Here is a 23,978-nt window from a genome sequence, read left to right as displayed (position 1 = left end):
AACAGCAAGAGTAGTAGAAGTAAATGTAGTAGAAGCAGTAATTATATTGTCAGTAGTAATAGTAGTAGTAGTAGTAGCAGATGGAGCAGAAGTAGTAGCAGGAGCAGTAATAGTATCATTAGTAGTAGTTTTAGCAGCAGTGGTAGCAGTAGTAGAAGCAATAGTATTAATAGTAGTAGTAGTGCAAGTGGTAATAATAATAAAATTAGTAGTTTAGTAGTAGTAAAAGTAGCATTAGTAGTAGAAGTAACAGTAGGAGTAATAATATTAGCATTAGTAGAAGGAGTAGTAGTAAAAGCAGTAGCAGTGGAAGCAGTAGAAGTAATAGTAGAAGTACAGAAGTATCAATAGTAGCAGGAGTAGTAGTAGCTGTAGTGGTAGTAGTGGTAACAGTAATAGTAGTAGTTGAAGTCATAGCAGTAGCATATGCAGTGTTATTATCAGTAGTAGTAACAACAGTAGCACTAGTGGTAGAGGTAGCAGTAGTAGAAGCAACAGTAGTAGTAGTTATAATAGTGTTAGTGGTAATGGTAGAAAAATTTGTAGTACAAGTAATAGTAGCAGTAGCAGTAGTAGTAATAGAAGCAGCAGAAGCAGTAAGAGTAGCAGCAGAACTAGTGGTAGTAATAGTAGTAGAAGCAGTAGAAGATGTAGCAGTGGTAGCAGAAGTACTGTAGTAGTAACTAGTGTTAAAAATAGCAGTAGTAAAAGCAACAGTAACAATAGTAGTAGTAATAGTGTTAGTGGTAATAGTAGTAAATTAGTAGTAGTAGTATTAACAGTAGCATTAGTAGTAGTAGGACTATTAGCAGTATTAGAAGTAGTAATATTATTAATAGTAGTATTAGCATTAGTTGCAGTAGGAGAAGTACTAGTAAAAGTACTATAGTAGCAGGAGTAGTGGTAACAGCAAAAGTAGTAGTAGTAGTAATAATAGCAGTAATAGAAGTAGTAGCAGTAGGAGCAGGAGCAGTATTAGTATCATTAGTAGTAGTAATAGCAGTAGCGCTATTGGTAGTAGTAGAAGTAATAGTAGTAGTAGTGGTAGCAGCAGTACTATTGGTAGTGGCAGAAGTAGTAGTATATTAGCAGTAAAAGTAGTAGTAGTACTATTGGTAGCGGCAGTAGTAGTAGTATAGTAGCAGTAATAGTAGTAGTAGTAGTATTAGAGTTGTAGAAGTAACAGTAGTGTTAGAAGGAGTAGGAGTAGTAATAGTGGTAGCAGTATCAGTAGTAGTCATAATAGAAGTAGGAGTCATAATTAGTAGCATTAGGAGAAGTACTAGTAGAAGTACTATAGTAGCAGGAGTAGTGGTAGCAGTAAAAGTAGTAGTAGTAATAATAGCAGTAATAGAAGTAGTAGCAGGAGCAGTATTAGTATTATTATTAGTAGTAATAGCATTAGCGCTATTGGTAGTAGTAGAAGTAGTAGTAATAGTAGTAGTAGTGGTAGCAGTAATACTACTTGTAGTGGCAGTAATAGTAGTAGTATTAGTGGCAGCAGTACTATTGCTAGTGGCAGAAGTAGTAGTATAGTAGCAGTAAAAGTAGTAATAGTAGTGGTAGTAGTTCTACAATTTGTAGCCATAGTAGTAGTATAGTAGCAGTAATAGTAGTAGTATTAGAGTAGTAGCAGCAGTAGTAGTAGCAGTAACAGTAGTGTTAGAAGGAGTAGTAATAATTGTAGCAGTTGTAGTTGTAGTAGGAATAGTAGTAGTAGTAGTGGTAGCAGTAGGACTATAGGTAGTGGTAGTAGTAGTAATATTAGTAGCATTAGAAGCAGTAGTAGAAGTAGTAGGAATAGTAGTAGTAGTAACATAAGTAGTAGTAGTAGCAGGAGAATTAATAGTAGCAGTAGTAATATTGGTAGTGGCAGTAGTAGTAATAGTAGTAGTATAGTAACAGTAGTAGTAGTAGTAGTATTAGAGTAGAGTGTTAGAAGGAGTAGTAATAGTTGATGCAGTAGTAGTAGTAGGAGTAGTAGTAATATTGGTAGTGGCAGTAGTAGTAATAGTAGTAGTGGCAGTACTACTATTGGTAGTGGCAGAAGTAGCAGAAGTAGTACAGTAGCAGTAATAGTAGTAGAAGTAGTAGTAGTAGTGGTAGCAGTAGTAATATTGGTAGTGGCAGTAGTGTAGTAGTAGTAGTAGTATTAGTGGTAGCAGTAGTAATATTGGTAGTGGCAGTAGTAGTTGAAGTAGTGGTAGTTGTAGTAGTAATAGTGGTAGCAGTAGCACTATTGGTAGTGGTAGTAGTAATATTAGTAGCATTAGAAGCAGTAGTAGAAGTAGTAGGAATAGTAGTATTAGTAACAGAAGTAGTAGTAGTAGCAGGAGAATTAGTAGTAGCAGTAGTAATATTGGTAATGGCAGTAGTAGTAGTAATAGTAGTATTAGAGTAGAGTGTTAGAAGGAGTAGTAATAGTTGTAGCAGTAGTAATATTGGTAGTAGCAGTAGTAGTAGAATTAGTGGTAGTTGTAGTAGGAGGAGGAGTAGCAGTACTACTACTGGCAGTGGCAGTGTTAGAAGGAGTAGTAATAGTTGAAGCAGTAGTAGAAGGAGCAGTAGTAATATTGGTAGTGGCAGTAGTAGTAATAGTAGTAGTATAGTAGCAGTAGTAGTAATAGTAGTAGTGGCAGTACTACTATTGGTAGTGTCAGTAGTAGTAGTATAGTAGCAGTAATAGTAGTAGAAGTAGTAGTAGTAGTGGTAGCAGTAGTAATATTGGTAGTGGCAGTAGTGTAGTAGTAGTAGTATTGGTGGTAGCAGTAGTAATATTGGTAGTGGCAGTAGTAGTAGAAGTAGTGGTAGTTGTAGTAGGAGGAGTAGTAGCAGTACTACTACTGGTAGTGGCAGTAGTAGTAGTACAAATAGTAGTATAGTAGCAGTAAAAGTAGTAATACAAGTAGTACTAGTGGTAGTAATATTAGTAGCATTAGAAGCAGTAGTAGGAATAGTAGTAGTAGTAGTAACAGAAGTAGTAGTAGCAGGAGAATTAGTAGTAGCAGGAGTAATATTGGTAGTGGCAGTAGTAGTAGTAATAGTAGTAGTAGTAGTATAGTAACAGTAGTAGTAATAGTAGTAGTGGCAGTACTGGCAGTGGCAGTAGTAGTAGTACAAGTAGTAGTAGTATAGTAGCAGTAAAAGTAGTAATACAAGTAGTAGTAGTAGTAGTAGTAGTAGTAGTAGAAGAAGTAGTAGAGGAAGTAGTAGTAGTAATAATAGTAGTAATAGTAATAGTAGTAGTAATAGTAGCAGTAATAATAGTAATATAAGTAGTAATAGTAGTTTTAGCAGTAGTAATATTGGTAGTGGCAGTAGTGTAGTAGTGGTAGTAGCAGGAGTAGTAGCAGTACTAGTACAAGTAGTAGTAAAAGTAGTAATACAAGTAGTAGTAGTAGTGGTAGTAGTAGTAGTAATATTAGTAGCATTAGAAGCAGTAGTAGAAGTATTGGTAGTGGCAGTAGTAGTAGGAGGAGAAGTAGCAGCACTAGTGGTAGCAGTAGTAATATTGGTAGTGGCATTAGTAGTAGTAGTAGTAGTAGTGGTAGTAGTAGTAGTAATATTAGAAGCAGTAGTAGAAGTATTGGTAGTAGCAGTAGAAGTAGTGGTAGTAGGAGGAGTAGTAGCATTGCTACTACTGGTAGTGGCAGTAGTAGTAGTATAGTACCAGTAAAAGTAGTAATACAAGTAGTAGTAGTGGTTGTAGTAGTAATATTAGTAGCATTAGAAGCAGTAGTAGAAGTAGTAGTAGTAGTAGCAGCAGCAGGAGAATTAATAGTAGCAGTAGTAATATTGGTAGTGGCAGTAGTAGCAGTAATAGCAGTAGTATTAATAATAGTTGTAGTAGTAATAGTAGTAGTTTTAGCAGTAGTAATATAAGTAGTAGTAGTAGTAGTTTTAGCAGTAGTAATATTGGTAGTGGCAGTAGTGTAGTAGTGGTAGTTGTAGTAGCAGGAGTAGTAGCAGTGCTACTACTGGTAGTGGCAGTAGTAGTAGTATAGTAGCAGTAAAAGTAGTAAAACAAGTATTAGAAGTAGTAGTAGTAGTAATAGTAGTAATACAAGTAGTAATAGTAGTAGTAGTAGTGGTAGCAGTAATAGCAGTAGTAGTAATAATAGTAGTAGTAATAGTAGCAGTATTTGTAGTAATATAAGTAGAAGTAGTAGTAGTAGTAGTAGTAGTGGTAGCAGCAGTAGTGGTAGTTGTATTAGTGGTAGTAATATTGGTAGTGGCAGTAGTGGTAGTTGTAGTAGCAGTACTACTTCTGGTAGTGGCAGTAGTAGTAGTAGTACAAGTAGTAGTATAGTAGCAGTAGTAGTAGAAAAAGTAGTGGTAGCAGTAGTAGTAATAGTAGCATTAATTGAAGTAATATAAGTAGTAGTAGTAATATTGGTAGTGGCAGTATGTGTAGTAGTAGTAGTAACATTAGTGTTAGAAGCAGTAGTAGTAGCAGGAGAAGTAGCAGTATGTGTAGTAGTAGTAGTAACATTAGTGTTAGAAGCAGTAGTAGTAGCAGGAGAAGTAGTATTAGTGGTAGCAGTAGAAATATTGGTAGTGGCAGTAGTAGTAGTAGTGGCAGTAGAAGTAGTAGTTCTAGTAGTATAGTAGCAGTAATAGTAGTAATACAAGTAGTAGTAGAAGAAGTAGTAGTAGCAGTAGTAATAGTAGTAATACAAGTAGTAATAGTAGTAGTAGTAGTAGTAGTAGTAGTAGTAGTAGTAACATTAGTGTTAGTAGTAATAGTAGTAATACAAGTAGTAATAGTAGTAGTAGTAGTAGTAGTAGTAGTAGTGGTAGCAGTAATAGCAGTAGTAGTAATAATAGTAGTAGTAATAGTAGCAGTATTTGTAGTAATATAAGTAGAAGTAGTAGTAGTAGTAGTAGTAGTGGTAGCAGCAGTAGTGGTAGTTGTATTAGTGGTAGTAATATTGGTAGTGGCAGTAGTGGTAGTTGTAGTAGCAGTACTACTTCTGGTAGTGGCAGTAGTAGTAGTAGTACAAGTAGTAGTATAGTAGCAGTAGTAGTAGAAAAAGTAGTGGTAGCAGTAGTAGTAATAGTAGCATTAATTGAAGTAATATAAGTAGTAGTAGTAATATTGGTAGTGGCAGTATGTGTAGTAGTAGTAGTAACATTAGTGTTAGAAGCAGTAGTAGTAGCAGGAGAAGTAGCAGTATGTGTAGTAGTAGTAGTAACATTAGTGTTAGAAGCAGTAGTAGTAGCAGGAGAAGTAGTATTAGTGGTAGCAGTAGAAATATTGGTAGTGGCAGTAGTAGTAGTAGTGGCAGTAGAAGTAGTAGTTCTAGTAGTATAGTAGCAGTAATAGTAGTAATACAAGTAGTAGTAGAAGAAGTAGTAGTAGCAGTAGTAATAGTAGTAATACAAGTAGTAATAGTAGTAGTAGTAGTAGTAGTAGTAGTAGTAGTAGTAGTAGTAGTGGTAGCAGTAATAGCAGTAGTAGTAATAATACTAGCAGTATTTGTAGTAATATAAGTAGTAGTAGTAGTAACATTAGTATTAGAAGCAGTAGTAGTAGCAGGAGAAGTAGTATTAGTGGTAGCAGTAGAAATATTGGTAGTGGCAGTAGTAGTAGTTGTGGCAGTAGAAGTAGTAGTACTAGTAGTATAGTAGCAGTAATACAAGTAGTAGTAGAAGAAGTAGTAGTAGCAGTAGTAGTAGCAGTAGTAATACAAGTAGTAATAGTAGTAGTAGTAGTAGTAGTAGTGGTAGCAGTAATAGCAGTAGTAGTAATAATAGTAGTAGTAGTAGTAATAGTAGCAGTATTTGTAGTAATATAAGTAGTAGTAGTAGTAGTAGTAGTGGTAGCAGTAGTAATATTGGTAGTGGCAGTAGTAGTAGTAGTAGTGGCAATAGAAGTAGTAGTTCTAGTAGTATAGTAGCAGTAATAGTAGTAATACAAGTAGTAGTAGAAGAAATAGTAGTAGTAGTAGTAGTAGTAGTAGTAGTAACATTAGTATTAGAAGCAGTAGTAGTAGCAGGAGAAGTAGTATTAGTGGTAGCAGGAGAAATATTGGTAGTGGCAGTAGTAGTAGTAGTAGTAGTAGTGGCAATAGAATTAGTAGTTCTAGTAGTATAGTAGCAGTAATAGTAGTAATACAAGTAGTAGTAGAAGAAATAGTAGTAGCAGTAGTAATAGTAGTAATACAAGTAGTAATAGTAGTAGTAGTAGTAGTAGTAATAATAGTAGCAGTTTTTGTAGTAATATAAGTAGTAGTAGTAGTAGTAGTAGTAGTGGCAGTAGAAGTAGTAGTACTAGTAGTATAGTAGCAGTAATACAAGTAGTAGTAGAAGAAGTAGTAGTAGCAGTAGTAGTAGCAGTAGTAATAGTAGTAATACAAGTAGTAATAGTAGTAGTAGTAGTAGTAATAGCAGTAGTAGTAATAATAGTAGTAGTAGTAATAGTAGCAGTATTTGTAGTAATATAAGTAGTAGTAGTGTAGTAGTGGTAGTTGTATTAGTGGTAGCAGTAGTAATATTGGTAGTGGCAGTAGTAGTAGTAGAAGTAGTGGTAGTTGTAGTAGCAGGAGTAGTAGCAGTACAAGTAGTAGTAAAAGTAGTAATACAAGTAGTAGTAGTAGTAGAAAAAGTAGTGGTAGCAGTAGTAGTAATAGTAGCATTAATTGAAGTAATATAAGTAGTAGTAGTAGTAGTAGTAGTAATATTGGTAGTGGCAGTAGTGTAGTAGTAGTAGTAGTAACATTAGTGTTAGAAGCAGTAGTAGTAGCAGGAGAAATATTGGTAGTGGCAGTAGAAGTAGTAGTACTAGTAGTATAGTAGCAGTAATAGTAGTAATACAAGTAGTAGTAGAAGAAGTAGTAGTAGCAGTAGTAATATTGGTAGTATTAGAAGTAGTAGTAGTAGTAGTAGTAGTAGTAGTAGTAATAGTAGTAATACAAGTAGTAATAGTAGTAGTAGTAGTAATAGTAGCAGTATTTGTAGTAATATAAGTAGTAGTAGTAGTAGTAGTAGTAGTAGTAGTGGTAGCAGCAGTAGTGTAGTAGTGGTAGTTGTATTAGTGGTAGCAGTAGTAATATTGGTAGTGGCAGTAGTAGTAGAAGTAGTGGTAGTTGTAGTAGCAGGAGTAGTAGCAGTACTACTACTGGTAGTGGTAGTAGTAGTACAAGTAGTAGTATAGTAGCAGTAAAAGTAGTAATACAAGTAGTAGTAGTAGTAGTAGTAGTAGTAGTAGAAAAAGTAGTGGCAGAAGAAGTAGTAGTACTAGTAGTATAGTAGTAGTAATAGTAGTAATACAAGTAGTAGTAGAAGAAGTAGTAGTAGCAGTAGTAATATTGGTAGTATTAGAAGTAGTAGTAGTAATAGTAGTAATACAAGTAGTAATAGTAGTAGTAGTAGTAGTAGTAGTAGTAATAGTAGCAGTATTTGTAGTAATATAAGTAGTAGTAGTAGTAGTAGTAGTGGTAGCAGCAGTAGTGTAGTAGTGGTAGTTGTATTAGTGGTAGCAGTAGTAATATTGGTAGTGGCATTAGTAGTAGAAGTAGTGGTAGTTGTAGTAGCAGGAGTAGTAGCAGTACTACTACTGGTAGTGGTAGTAGTAGTACAAGTAGTAGTATAGTAGCAGTAAAAGTAGTAATACAAGTAGTAGTAGTAGTAGTAGTAGAAAAAGTAGTGGTAGTAGTAATAGTAGTAGTAATAGTAGCATTAATTGAAGTAATATAAGTAGTAGTAGTAGTAGTAGTAATATTGGTAGTGGCAGTAGTGTAGTAGTAGTAGTAACATTAGTGTTAGAAGCAGTAGTAGTAGTAGCAGGAGAAGTAGTATTAGTGGTAGCAGTAGAAATATTGGTAGTGGCAGTAGTAGTAGTAGTAGAAGTAGTAGTACTAGTAGCAGTAATAGTAGTAATACAAGTAGTAGTAGAAGAAGTAGTAGTAGCAGTAGTAATATTGGTAGTGGCAGTATTAGTAGTAGTATATGAGTAGTAGCAGTATTAGTAGTAGTATATGAGTAGTAGTAGTAGCAGTAATAGTAAATGTAATGTTATTAAGAGTAGGAGTAGTAGTAGTAGGAGTAGAAGTAGTAGTAATAGTATCTGCAGCAGTAGGAGTAGCAGTAGTAGAATAGTAGCAAAAACATAACCAATTCATGAGGTCATTTTTTTATCCCTCCTCATTGTATTTTTTACATTCATTACGCATTTATAAGGGACTTTTTTATATATAAACATTTTATCTCAAACCCTTATCGTGCATCTGAATCACACGTGAAACCAAAAACTATCAAATACACGAGAAAAAAGGTACATGAATAGCTATACCCAATCACTCAATTTAATACTTGAAAAGTAAGGTTTCCACTAGAGATACTGGGTATATTGACATATAGTCATGTACATAAATATCCACATCCTAATATTATTTTGTGAACACCAACATATAATGTTAACACTGATTTCAAACTTAATTGGTGTTAAAAAAATGTATCAAAATCCCTGAAATAGTCCTACTGTAAATCACAAATGGTTTTTTCTTTGCATATAAAAGGAAATGAAACATACTGTACTGTAGGCATTTTATTAAACATACAAAGAAAACTTGGAATGTCTCTTTTCAGCATATAAATATACATGACAAGTAAAAAAGAATATGCATACAAAGAAAACCTCAAATGTTTTTTAGCATAACAATGTGAATTTTTTTTCTACATACAGTATACATATTTGAAATAACAGTATTATTGTTGTTTGCAAACAATATAATCTAAACTGCTTTTGTTTAAGCATATTGTGACACAGTCGGGATAGGGGTCTCACTCCAGGGGTAGATGGACTCCCTCTTTACACACACAGTAGCCGTAGAAACAGGACACAAGTCTGGGTTTCTCGTACAAACTGGTCGGCACCAGTATTTATTGTGCCAAATGAATATACCAAATCATAAACCAAAATCCTAGCTCGTCTGGGCAATAACTAAACAGTAGGTACCCTCACTACCAGGACGGTAGGGCCTACTGCCCACACCGTCAACAACAGCACGTGCACAGTACTTACAGGGTTGTCATAACAGTATCGCTGGACATTTTAGCCTGCATGCCTGCCTGCCTGCCTGCCTGCCTGCCTGCCTGCCTGCCTGCCTGCCTGCCTGCCTGCCTGCCTGCCTGCCTACTTCCCCAGGTGTGAGACACTCAGCTACAACTGAACACAGCTTATATCAGCCAGTTCCAGCTGTAAGCCCTAATGAGCCTGCTACCAGGCTGAAAGGCCCAAAACCAGGAGTGGCTTGTGGACGGAGCCATCTCTCTCCTCACATCCACACCCCCACGACCCAAACCGGCTTTTCCAAAAGCCGATACTCTGGTCTGCTTACAAAACAGATTTTCCTGGGGTTTTTTAGGACACATAGGCCAAAAACCTAGGACAAATGTACCTGCTATTGACCACTTTACCAGTGCTTCTATCACAATATTCATAAAATACCATAAAAATATACTTTTAGACATAGAAATGCAACTGTCAAACATATAATGACACTTTATTGTGATCGTTTCCTTTTAGGTGGCTCAATAGGGGAGGCTGAAGAGCAGCACAAATAATTTTCTCATAGTGTCCTCATATTTTGGTTTATGTACCTAAGAACATTACTTTGTTTCTTAAAGCATTATCTAAAAAGACCATGTTAGCATTTGGTTGTGCCTCTAAAATATGTTGGTTACCTACTAGGGGATCGGTATGAATGAATACCAGACCTATGTCCAGCGGTTCAAATCCCGATGACGAAAGACTGGCAGCAGTGAAGATCCTGACAAGATAAGTAAATAACTATCCCTAACCTTTCCCCCATTAACCCTAACCCACCTTTAGGGATGCCTAACCCCCCCTCCCCACAGCCTAAACCTGACCCTCTGGGGGGGTTGCCTAACCCTAACCTCCCTTCCCCTAGCCTAACCCTAACCCTCCTGGGGGGGTGCCTAACCCAAAATCCCCCCCGGGCACCCTTAAACTAACTCTTCCCCCGTAGCTGTCCACGCCCACTGCCCAGCTTACCTTCATTCGGTATGCCGGGTGTCGGGCTCCTGGCATAGGGCTAATGATAGGCATTGGGATTTCAACACCTATCATTAGTCCCCTGCCGGGATTGCTAGTCGGGAAGCTGGCAGTTGTTATTTTGACCATTGGCTTCCTGACTGCATCCCGCCTACTAGGTCATAATACCAAAATGAACAGGCAAATTTGTGTTTACAGTACTCACATTTTCATTCAGAGTAAAGACATTTTCATTTAATAGAATGCAATTTGTATTAATTGCAGATAGACTGCTGTCCCATCTTCACAAATAACTTGATATTTGAGACAAGTGCCTCATTTGTGTGCCTAATATTGCCACATAACGGTCATCGAATGCTTCCATGGAGCAGAGGCAGCATCAGCAACTGTATGTGTTGGTGGATCCTGTAAATCGGGGCTGGCTTGGCTTGTTGTTTATAGCTGTGATGGTGTGACTGCAAACATGTGTAAAGTAAATGTCCCACCTTCTTGTGTTTCCTCAGGCTCTATTGATGGTTGACTCTGTTGGTCTAACATTAGATCATTATGAGTGTATGTAGGAAATACAAGAATACACACAGATGAATGTCAATTTATAGAGTCTGGACAAAAAAATAAAGTTTACAAAACAGCATGGCCCCCCTCCCCCAAAACGAACGCAAGAACTCGGGACCTCATTCAGAGCCGCTCGTAAGTGGCAGTGCGCTCGTTCCGAGCGATGTTCGCCCATCTGCGCAAGCGTATGGTTTGTAATACTCATGCGCGAACCAGTCAGTGCGGCCGAAAATCGTTTGTTCGCTATATAGCGAATGCCTGCTATTTTTAGTGACAGGAGGAGGCGTATGTGGGTGGTAACAAGGGAAGGTGCTTAAACGGGGAGCGGAGATCAGAACGCAGGCGTGCAGATTGTGGTAGGAAAAACCAACCACAATACCGAGCAGTTCATACGCTGATCGATGTACTCGATTAATCTAATAAATAGCGGACATGACGTATGATGCGAGCGGCCAGGGGGTGTATTTTTCAAATAAACGTCCGCATGTTTTGTTCGCTCGTTCAGACATAGAGGCGGCAACAGACCGCAAAGAGCGAATGGTTCATTTGAATTGCCACCCCCTTTTTCTGAATGAGCGAGTGCTAATAGCGTCCGGCTCTGAATCAGGCCCTCAGTTCCCAGCCCAATATGCAGAGGGCTGGTTTTGTGGATCAAATGTAAACAGGAGCAAGTAAGATGATTTTTACATAATCCAAAAGTCACACATTTGTGGAGTTCAGCATAGCAATCATGTAGCTTAGTTCACCCATTTCTCAAAAGATTGTTAAATATTTTATTTCATGATACTTGAAATCCAGAGATCTTTGTTGCATATATTTGCAAAGATCTATTCAAACATATCTTTCCAATTATTTGCAGCAAAGATCTTTGGATTTCTATTATCATGAAGTATTCAAACCTATTGCTGGTCTATTATAGTTAGCTGGGGGACACTTTTTTCATTTATTTCCAGTCTATATTAAAACCCTTTCATACACCTGTTAAAGACTATTAAGTTGATTTGAGCATCCACTATTTTATCTTGCTGTTTTGATGCATGGATGGGGCCAGGAGGGTGTGCAGGTTCCAGTAGTGCTATTTGGAGGATTCTGGGGTACCTAAAGGTGAGTTGGTTCTCAACTTAGATACATTCATGTAGATGCTATTATTATACATAACAGTATGCAATTATATGACCCAAAGTGGGTGTTATTAGGGACACTGGTACAGAGACACCTAGACATGGCCCAAATGGCTTAAACATATCTTTGCAACTATATGCAGCAAAGATATCTATTATCATGAAGTATTCAAATCTTAATGCTGATCTATTTGAGTGTTCCTGGTTTTCTAGTCTAGATTAAAACCACTCCCTCTCATCCATCTGTGAAAGACTATTAAGTTGATTTGAGCATCCACTATTTACTTTATATTAAATACTAACTGAAGTACTAGGCATTGCCCAGGTTTAAATCTTCAAGTTATTAAGTTAGGCATCCCAGAGCAATTGCCATCCCTCTGTGAAGTTTTTGTCCAACTCCATCCAGTGAAAGGCCCAGAGCAATCTCCCCCGGTCAAAGTTCTGTCCAGCGTACACCAACAGGAGGTCTTACCGGGACCTTAACCCCCTAGTATGTTTTCTGGGATCCAATGTCACCACTCTGTGAAATGTATTCAGTGGAAGGCTCAGAACAATCTCCCCGGGTAAAAGTGCTGCCCAGCATACACCAACGGGAGGTTCCACCGGGACCCTCACACTCCTAAATCCTGTGAATGAAAACAGAAAATCACATAACCTGCGCTTAGTCACAATACATCAAAGGGTCCCCTTTGATGGAATCAATCACTTGATAGAGACTGAATGATAGTTTTTGAAGGATGACCCTTCTCAACAGGAGACCTTGAGTACTCACAAGTTAGAGTAGAAGAAAAAAAGTACATATAGTGAAGCACAGTATTTATTATACACAAACAGTTAAAAATAAAGCATTCCCTAGGCAGGGTATCCAAAAGGACAAAGGTATGTAATTACCAGATGGCAGAGAGGTATAACTTCAATGGGCATGTGATGTAACACATCAGTGTAAGCCCCAGGCACTCCACTGGTTCACGCTCATGTCCCCGGCCTTCCGGATATACAGTACCTCCGTCAGTCCTGGATATCCTCCTTCTTGCACCAACGCGTTTTGACCCCTATTCCGGTGGTCTTTTTCAAGGTGTCCAGATCGTGAATGCTGTTCCCACCTGCAGCCGCCCTTATATACCTCTTGTGTCTGTATCTTCTAGTAGCACAATAAAGCTGCCTCCCATGTGTGGTGCATAACACCCGGTATCACAGTTGTTACTATGGTGATGTAAACAGAGCGGGGATCTTTCATAAATGCTTCATTTGTTCCAGGTGAGTAATACTCATTTTTAATCAATTAGTCCATAGGGGGCAATCTTAGGTGAACATGATCCTCAATATAATAAATAATAAATACATAAGTCATAAAATAAACCTAAAAGTAGGCTAAAACCTACGTGCTATGATACTCATATAAAGTGCAAAGTGAAGGTAAGTCCACAAACTGTGCAAAATATGCAAAAAGTGCAATCAATCATAAAAACCACTTTATATCAAAATCCAAATTGTGGCCTACTGGGTTTAGGGTGCGGAGATCAAATATTGTTTTCATCTTGGCCTTGGCCAATTGTTTGGCCAAATCCCTCCTATGCCAGTGGCCCTCAATATAGTTTAAACCCATGAAACATTTTATCTCTGTGGGGTTACTATTGTGATGTTTTTTAAAGGGGTTAGATAAAGTGTGTGTTTCTAACCCTTTACGGATGTTCTTTAGATGCTCCCCGACTCGGACCTAAAAGGGGCCTTGAGGTCCTGCCAATATAAAACAGGTTGCAGCTACATCCTATTGTATAGATGACACTTTTTGTGTTGCATGAAATAAAATCCTTTATCATGCAAACTTTGCCATTGATAGTGACTTCAGTTATTTTGTTTTTTCCTTCCCCTTTTATTCACCTATATTCAAAACACGTGCCACAACGAAAAAATTTTTTGATTTGATGCCTACTATATTTTCATTTCTCGGTAGTGCACTCTTCACTAAATTAGTACCTATATTTGGTGCTTTTCTATAAATGCACTTTGGTACTTTAAGTAGCTGTGGACCGAGTATTGGGTCATTTTGGAATATTCCCCAGTGTTTGCGTAAAGATCTCTCCAAAAAGTTTGAGTTGACTACTGTAGGAGGTAACAAATGCCCACTCAAAAGTTGGAGAATTGTTTTTATTATTGGTGTTATATTTACGAAGATCCTCTCTCTCTAGTAGTCCTACCTGTTCACTGGCTTGTTCAATGTTTTCCATTTTGTTGCCTGATGCCACAAATTTTGCTTTCATTCCTTTAGCTTGTGTCTCATATGTGTTTGGGTTGCTACAGTTTCTTTTTAATCTTCTTAGTTGGCCACCGGGAATTGAAAGTAACCAATTTAGATGGTATCAACTGTCTACTTTAATGTAAGTATTAGAGTCTGTAGGTTTTGAATAATTAGTAGTATATATCTGATTTCCTTCAATTTCTACTGTAATATCTAAAAAGTTTAAAGAAATCATGCTTTCTGTAAAAACAAATTCAATATTTAAAACATTATCATTCAGATAATTATAAAAATCTTTTAAGAGAACTTGTCCTCCTTTCCAAATAAAAAAGACGTCATATATATACCTTGACCAGGACACCAGGTTCGCTCCAATAGGGTTGTGATTTGAAATGTTGTTGTTCTCCCACTGACCCATAAATATGTTAGCATAACTTGGAGAAAACCCGGTGCCCATTGCAGTCCTCAACCTTCTGCATGATAATGTTTTAAATATTGTTAAGGGAATCCTTATTGGAGAAATAGTGGAATTGATGGAATTTTTACTATATCCTGGTAGCAGGGCCGGCGCTAGACTACATCTAGATGCCTGTCATTTTATCGACACCAGGAGAACAGCACCCGGCATCCCGATCGAAGAGATGCCGGGCACCGCTGCGGACAGCCATGGTGGGGAGGGTTAGGTTTAGGGTTCTGGGGGGGACTTAAGGTTAGGCACCCCCCGGGAGGATAGGGTTAGGCTAGGGGGAGGGAGGGTTAGGGTTAGACACCCCCCCGGGGCACTTAGGTTTAGGTGGCAGGGAAGGGGGGGTTAGGTTTAGGCACTGGGGGGGAAGTTAGGGTCAAGCACCCCTAAGGAGGGTTAGGGTTAGAGGGGTGGTTAAGTTAGTAAATACTTACCTGGGGACGATCAGGATTTTCACCCATGTCCGGCAGCCACTGTTGGGATTTGAACCTTGCGTCCAGTGGTAATTCATATCGTTTCCATTTACATCAGATGCCTTCTGCTGCATTAGCATATTAGTTGTTTGGTATTGAACAGCCGCTACTCTGCTGCTGTGCAATACTATTAAACTCTAAGGGGTCTATTTACTAAGCAGTGTTAGGAGACAGAGTGAAAAGTGATAAGGTGCCAGCCAATCAGCTCCCATCTGTCATCTCATAGGCTGTGTTTGAAAAATGACAGTTGGGAGCTGATTGGTTGGCACCTTATTAGTTTTCACTCTGTCTCCTAACACTGCTTAGTAAATAGATCCCCTAAATGAGGCACACAGACATTAATTTAAGAAATAGATTCAAATGTCCTTGAATCACTTTCCATGGTGGCATGCCTAAAATGTAGCATCCATCTCATGCCGTATGGTGCAAAAATGGTGGGTGATTAAGGGCACATCTATAACTGCATTTATGTTCTTATTACAGTATCCAGGTATAGTGTACAAAATGTCCTGCTATTGCTCACTGATATCAGATCATTAGAAAGATAATGTCTCAACAATGTGGGATAATACTAAAGGTCAAATGTAATAGCCCACAATTTGCAGGAGCTGTTGTGATTTTGGTAAGTAAGTCATTAGATTTAAAGTGGAAATTAGTTTAAAGGCAGAGGGGTATATTTACTAAAGTGCACGTTTTTAGAAGTGGAGATGTTGCCCATCAGATTCTACTTAACACTTATCTAGCACCTTCTAAAAGATAATAGCTAGAAATCTTCAGCAAAAGGCTAACTATTGGTGCAGATGGCTGTCTTCATTATTATCAATGGGCCCTACTATGTGACCCTTATGTACCAGTGTGGCCCCACTGGTGTATGTCAGATGGCATAAACCACTTTATGCCTATATAGACATTGTTGCAGGAGAGGGATCTTTTATCATTTATCTAGCACCTTCTAGAAGATAACAGCTAGAATCTGATTGGTTCCTAAGTGCAACATCTCAACTTCTAAAAACCCTGCACTTTAGTAAATATACCCCAGAGAGTGAAAGTGGTGTCTATGGTCTGTGTAAATATTGATTGGTCTCAATCAATATTTACACAATTTATAGTGTTCAATACATGAGAAAGTCCTTGAGCTCCTGCCACTGTGCCTTTTTCTGCATTTAAGACTTAAGAAATGTGCCATGAAAATATAATCTGTATAATGCCTACAATTTGTGAGCAGATAGAGTGGAATGAATTTCATATGCACCCAACTCTGCATCAAACTCTTAGGACCATAGCAATAGCCAACGTGATTCCAGTGAGAAAGTCACTATCGGCAAAGCGGCAATTTCTTTATAGGCAAAATCAGGTTGGTTTTGCCTTTAAATTAATCACCACTTTAAATCTACTGACTATCTATTCAGAATCACGCTGGCTCCTGTGAATTGCAGGCTATAATATGTGGCCCGATGTCTTTCTTCATTTCTGAAGGCAACATTGTAGAGTGCATGTTTAATTAAATATTACATGTATGGAATATTAGAATGCATATAACGTATGGGATACAGTCGGGTTGTCGATGGTCTAAATGCCGACCGTCGGCATCCCGACTGTTTCATCCCAGCAAGTGTCTAATGACCGGCGTTGAATCCCGATACCGGTCATTACACCTATGCCGGGAGCCCGACACCCAGCTTACCAATTGAAGGTAAGCCAGGGGCGGAGAGCCACGGCGGGGAGGGTTAGGTTAGGGGAAGGGGGGGTTAGGGTTAGGCACCCCTGGGGAGAGTTTTGGGTTAGGCACCCACCTGAGAGTTTTAGGTTTAGGTACCCACCTGAGAGTTTTAGGTTTAGGCAGCAGGGAAGGTGGGGTTAGGTTTAGGCATTTAGAGGGGGGATCAGGGTTAGGCACTTGGGGGGAGTTAGTTTTAGGATGATCGGGATTTCCTCCTGTGTCAGAATGCCGCTGTTGGGATTAGAACCGCCGGCCATGCGGTCGGCGGTAAATCGTATGTATTCCATGACAGACATAGATACGTAAATAAATTACTTATCATTAATTAAAACAAGTGATGCAGTTATATCCTAGATTCAAATGTCTTTTTTTTTGCCATACCTATATTACAGACTTATAATCTGTACTACCTGGATTTTTGTATAAAGTGATATTTCAAAAGATCTTGTGATTTTTCTCTAGACACATCATTTTCATATTTAAATCAATGTATTAACAGTTGTTGCTAATCATTAGGTTCCTGTTTTGTTCATAAAAAAACCCTACAGGTTTTTGTTTTCTCACTATGCCTCAGTGTTGCACATCAATCGAAATATAACCTGACATTATCGAAAAAGAAATGTACCAGGTGCAGTATGAGTCTATTCCGTAAGAGTTATATAAGAGTTTCATCTTACATACTGTACATCTGCTGGTTGTGGTGTATTCATTGTTCTAGATGCAATGTTTTAATCTGATAATTACTAGTTGTGTTTCGATTAGTGTATGTTATTTAACTTGACTTACTTGGACAGATGGGATAGTAAGAAAAATCATTATGTTAAATGTTAATGTCATTTGTTTTTGCTGTTTTCACATACAGTACCATTTATTTGTTGAATATGTGTGTGACCATTATATATTTTTTTTGCCAATTTACAATGATCTTGGCATTTTTTTATATTATATATGATAACTATTTACACTAAATTTTTGGCAGCTTGAAAAAAAGTCTCACATCCCAATACCATCACTGAATAAACTCTACAAATTCATAAAAAGATAGACTTATTTTCTAATAAACTCATTACAATCCAGTGTATATAATCTCTCTATTAACAAGAATATATCTAATAATATAATATTATATCTAATACTATATAAGGATAAATATCAATCTTTTTATATTAAAATAGCAACATATGGACTTAGATAAAATAATAACAGAGCCAGCAGATGAATTGTAATGTAGCTGTGTGCTATAAAATGATTATGTTAATGATAGCATTAATTACACTGGGGAACAAAAAAATATGTATTTTTTCTTGCCAAGGATTTAAGATCGGTTTGAGAGTACGTGCAGGTCCAATTTTCGCATTAGATCTTCACTATAGCTGAAATGGCTCCAGTTTTCAAATTAATGAAAAATTATTAAATTTAATTATTTTCTCTATTTGAAGTATGGATGCTCTTTTTGGATAGTTCTAAAAGGAGCTTAAAATGTGTATTACTGCACAATGGGAATACATTTTCCTATCGGTCATTCAACAAAACTTAAAAAACAGTATGAAAATATCAAGTTAGTCTTAGAAAAAATGTATTTTCAGCATCAGTGGTCTGTTTGTGTTGATGTTAAAATGGTAAACTTTCTTCTTGAGCAGCAAAGTGGAAATTCCACTATCTTCCCCTTCTGTGTCACACCTGTCTGTCTGCCCCTCCCCTTCTGTGTCACGCCTGTCTGTCTGCCCCTCCCCTTCTGTGTCACCCCTGTCTGTCTGCCCCTCCCCTTCTGTGTCACACCTGTCTGTCTGCCCCTCCCCTTCTGTGTCACACCTGTCTGTCTGCCCCTCCCCTTCTGTGTCACACCTGTCTGTCTACCCCTCCCCTTCTGTGTCACACCTGTCTGTCTGCCCCTCCCCTTCTGTGTCACCCCTGTCTGTCTGCCCCTCCCCTTCTGTGTCACACCTGTCTGTCTGCCCCTCCCCTTAGAATGTAAGCTCTCACGAGCAGGGACCTCTTCCCTCATGTGCTTCTCTTTACATTTTCTTCTACTCTTTACTCACCATAAGGGCACCTAACACGTGACTGCCAACTCCCGGCTGCTTATTGTGAGTGCTTTAATCGCTATTGCAGCAATGTATATAAATTGTGTCCTGGTCCTGCACTGTAATGTACTGTAAGTTACTTGTTTCTTGTTCCCTTATTAGTTCTATGTACTATGTAAGTAGGTAAGGCACTGCGGAACACTTGTAGCACCATATAAATAAATGATAATGATAATAATAATAATAATAATAATAATAATAATAATAATAATAATAATAACAATAATATACTAAGTATCCTTGTCACATGTGCTTATGGGATAGTCGTGCAAAGCAAAAGCACTGGCAGCAAACCGTATGGCCTCCAAGAGAAGTTATAACTGTAGTAGAAGCCATCATCGGGAAACAGTCAGGAAGCCGGCAGATGCAATACCGACCACCGGCTTCCAGACTGCTTAATCCCAGCAAGGGTTAAATGACAGGCATCGAAATCTCAACGCCTGTCATTTTACCGACATCGGGAGACTGGCGCCAGGCGCGGACAGCAGCAGGGGTGGTGGTTAGGTTTAGGGCTCCCGGGGGGGACTTAGGGTTAAGCACCATCCCCTCTGGGATGTTAGGGTCAGGCTAGAGGAAGGGGGGTTAGGGTTAGGCACCCCTGGGGGAGGTTAGGGTTAGGCACCCCCGGGGGACTTAGGTTTAGGCAGCGGGGAAGGGGGGGTTAGGTTTAGGCACTTAGAGGGGGGATTAGGGTTAGGCACTTGTGGGAGAGGTTAGGGTTAGGCACCCCTAAGGGAGGGTTATGGTTAGGGGGTATAATAGATTAGTTTATACTTATCTTCCAACGTGCGGGATTTCCACCTGTGTCGGGCTGCCGCTGCAATGCGGCCAGCAGTAAATCATACCGTGCCTGAAAACATCATTCATGAGCCCTTAATTGACAGGAAAAAATCATACTGCCACCTCTCCATGTCAAATTGGGTTTAATGAAACAATTTGTAACAGCATTGGAGAAGTCAGGCGATTGTTTCACGTATATTTGTCAAACATTTCCATCTCTTAGTATTGAAAAATGAAAGGCAGGTATGGCTCATAACAGCAGTCCTACAATAATTGGTATGGCTCATCCCAGCATTCCTACAATAGCTAGTATGGCTCATCCCAGCAGTCCTACTATAGCTGGCACGGCTCATCCCAGCAGTTCTACAATAGCTGGTATGGTTCATCCCAGCAGTCCTACAATAGTTGGTATGACTCATTCCGGCAGTTCTACAATAGTTGGTATGGCTCATCCCAGCATTCCTACAATAGCTATTATGGCTCATCCCAGCAGACCTACTATAGCTGGCACGGCTCATCCCAGCAGTTCTACAATAGCTGGTATGGCTCAACCCAGCATTCCTACAATAGCTAGTATGGCTCATCCCAGCAGTCCTACAATAGCTGGTATGGTTCATCCCAGTTGTCCTACAATAGTTGGTATGACTCATCCCAGCAGTTCTACAATAGCTGGTATGGCTCATCCCAGCAGTCCTACAATAGCTGGTATGGTTCATTGCAGCAGTCCTACAATAGTTGGTATGACTCATCCCAGCAGTCCTACAATAGTTGGTAAGACTCATCCCAGCAGTCCTACAATAGTTGGTATGACTCATCCCAGCAGTCCTACAATAGTTGGTATGGCTCATCCCAGCATTCCTACAATAGCTTGTATGGCTCATCCCAGCAGTCCTACAGTAGCTAGTATGGTTCATCCCAACAGTCCTACTATAGCTGGCACGACTCATCCCAGCATTCCTACAATAGCTGGTATGGCTCATCCCAGCAGTCCTACAATATTTGGTATGGCTCATCCCAGCATTCCTACAATATTTGGTATGGCTCATCCCAGCATTCCTACAATAGGTGGTATGTCTCATCCCAGCATTCCTACAATAGGTGGTATGTCTCATCCCAGCATTCCTTCAATAGGTGGTATGTCTCATCCCAGCATTCCTACAATAGATGGTATAGCTCATCCCAGTGGTCCTGCGATAGCTGGTACTGCTCCGCATCCCAGCAACCTTTAATAGCTGGTTCTTCTCCACAACCCAGCAAATCCTGTAATAGCTGGTTCTGCTCCACATCCCAGCTGTACTACTTACTCATAGTGTCATCCTGAATGAACAGGAGTAATATCAAGCCTCCTAGTTTTCCACCCAGCCTCTCTAGTCCCACTCCCGTGGCAGCTTCTAGGGGTTAATTTACTAAGAATTGTGTCAAGTTGAGCTTTGCTTTTTTTAAACTTGATTTGCATAGCTGAAATGCAGGTGACTTTAGGCTTCTGAACTCTCAAATTTACCAAGAAGCATGTTTAGCTGAGATCGAGATTTCTGATGGTCTATTAGATCGAGATTACTCACCCGAGTAGCAAATGTCTGACCGCAGCCAAACTCTCACTAACAAGCAGCTTGCACATATCAGTGAGATATGTGAAGGCTTCTTGTGTGTTACCATATCCTGTATCTGTGAAAAAGGGGTAAATTAAAAAAAAAAGACATAGCGTTCCCACCAAAGAGTATAACCAGCCCCGGGTGCCTCAGCCAGTCCTGGATCCTAAAAATAAAGGTAAAAAAATGAGTATGGTTACTCCATACTTTAGGGACCTGCATGTGACTGCTGAGCCTGTCCTAGGGGAGAAAAAATTGTGTAGGGGTCCCCCTATATTTAAAACCAGCACTGGCCTCCAATCCAGCCGGGGTGTAATGCCACAGCCAGGGGACACTTTCACCAGGTCTCACCAGCCAAAGCATTATCACCCCAATGCAATCAGCCCAACTGGGGATCTTAGTGGAGGTGGTGACCCCCACAATTAAGGGGACGCCTCTCTCTCGAGCACCCCTGGCTTACGCTGTAGCCCAGGCTCTTACCCACACCCCTGGGCTGTGGGTATGGGGGTAATTCTGGTAAAAATAGATATCATCTATTGTTTTTTACTGTGGAACTACAGGTACCAGCATGCCTGCCCTTTGGCACTTCTGGATCTACAAGTACCAGCAGGCACCTGGCACCTGTACCCCCACTGTAAAAACAATTGTTAAAAAAACACAAGACACACACATCGTAGTTTGTACAATTTTATTGCACATTCCTACCACACTCACACATACTTACCTACTGCCAGATGTTCGGTCCCCTTGTCCAAGTAGTATTTCAGTAAGTTTAAAGCTAGCAGTGTCTGTACTCACTCATTTATTACACTTTAAAATGGTTTCAGTAGATTGCTTAAAAAGCAGAATATGCTCCACTGTGCTGGCCTAAGGTAACATTCCCCACTCTCCCTATCTCAAGGTTTGTTATGTACACTTGGATGGCTTGTTGCTGTTCCTCCAGTCGCTGAACCTTATAAAGGCTGGTTAACTACCTGTTTCTTCAGTTGGCGTTATGGGAACTGTAAATGTTCTTGCAGCCGCTGCAATTTTCTACATGCGGTAGCTGAATGCTACAGACAGCATCTCCTGCACACTCATTTCATTTCTTAAAAAATTCTGAACCAACAAGGAAAAAGAAAAAGAGGTAGTATATCGGTGCACAAGTCGATTGGTTACAAATTACTTAAAACATAACTTTTATTAGATATGTATTATAATATATATCACCCCTCTAGGGAAATAAAGCAGCGAAGTATTAAAATATATAGAGAAATACTTATAATACATTTCCCTAGAGGGGTGATATATATTATAATACATATCTAATAAAAGTTATGTTTTAAGTAATTTGTAACCAATCGACTTGTGCACCAATATACTACCTCTTTTTCTTTTTCCTTGTTGTATCTATGTATAACGGTAGTTGGTAGCACACCACCCATATATACATTTCTGGATAATAAATAATGATTGTATGTTTATAGGGTGGTTGTCAAATAGAATTTGTGCGGTGTTCTAAATTTTTTTATATGAAAATTCTGAACCACCAAGTTTATTGTGATGGCAAAACACGGGACATGTTCAAATTCACCCAGTTGTAATGCTGTCACAATGTTACTTCATTATCATAAATGACAAATCCTAAGTAGAGTCTTAGCATGGTAAGCCATTTTGCTATGACATCCCTGAGTTTTCCTAACAGGTTGACACCGGTTTGCCTCTTACTGAAGCTGGTGATAAAGAGAGAGGCCTGCCTATGAATGAGCTGGCGTTGTGTGGTAATTACTACTGCTGCTAAAAGTGATACACCCACCCAGTGCGCTGTCACAGTCATGTAATCTTTAGTTTGACCAGTACTGCTTGTCAACATATCCATGGTTAAGTGGACAGTGAGTACAATGGCATTTTCTAGGACAAGATATAAAAGAGGGGCTAATCCACAGCTACAGTTAAGATTAATAAAAAATATATTTATTATATCATACCCTATATATAAGCTGAACTTACAGAGACACAGTATAAATCTTATAAGATCACACAGTATTAAAACCTTACCTCCCTCTAAACAATTTCTCTGTGGGTTGGGTTCCTGCGCTATACTGTTATAAGCCACTAGTGCTATTCTGTGGAGCATCTGCAATTTGTGGACAGCCAGAGTGTATGGCTTACTATTGAGCTCTGGCAATCAGCTGTACAGCCAGTTTTGAGAATGACACAAGTATTGGTTTTCCCAAAGTTTGCTGCTTCAGTGTTTTTAGACCTTTTTGTCAGATGTTACTATGGTATACTGATGTAACATTACAGCATTTCATAAGTGTCAGAAGTTACTATGGTATACTGATGTAACATTACAGCATTACATAAGTGTGAGATGTTACTATGATATACTGTTACCAAACTGTTCTTGGATGGTTGGGAGAAGTTGCTCTTGGAGGATGTTTTGGTACCATTCTTTATTCATGGCCGTGTTCTTAGGCAAAATTGTGAGTGATCCCACTCCCTTGGCTGAGAAGCAACCCCACACATGAATGGTCTCAGGATGCTTTACTGTTGGCGTGACGCAGGACTAATGGTAGCGCTCACCTTTCCTCCTACGGACAAGCATTTTTCCAGATGCCCCAAACAATCTGATAGGGGATTCATCAGAGAAAATAACTTTACCCCAGTCCTCAGCAGTCCAATCTCTGTACCTTTTGCAGAATATCAGTCTGTTCCTGGTGTTTTTCCTGGAGAGAAGTGGCTTCTTTGCTGCCCTTCTTGACACCAGGTCATCCTCCAACGGTCTTCGCCTCACTGCGTGAAGATGCACTCACACCTGCCTGCTGCCATTCCTGAGCAAGCTCTGCACTGGTGGTGCCCTGATCCCGCAGCTGAATCAACTTTAGGAGATGGTCCTGGTGCTTGTTGGACATTCTTGGGCGCCCTGAAGCCTTCTTCACAACTCTTGAACC

Source organism: Taudactylus pleione, unplaced genomic scaffold (assembly GCF_031769625.1).
Source record: "Taudactylus pleione unplaced genomic scaffold, aTauple2 ptg000627l, whole genome shotgun sequence".
In the NCBI taxonomy this organism is placed as follows: Eukaryota; Metazoa; Chordata; class Amphibia; order Anura; family Myobatrachidae; genus Taudactylus; species Taudactylus pleione.
The sequence above is the reverse complement of the archived record's forward strand: the minus strand, read 5'-3'. Positions refer to the sequence as shown.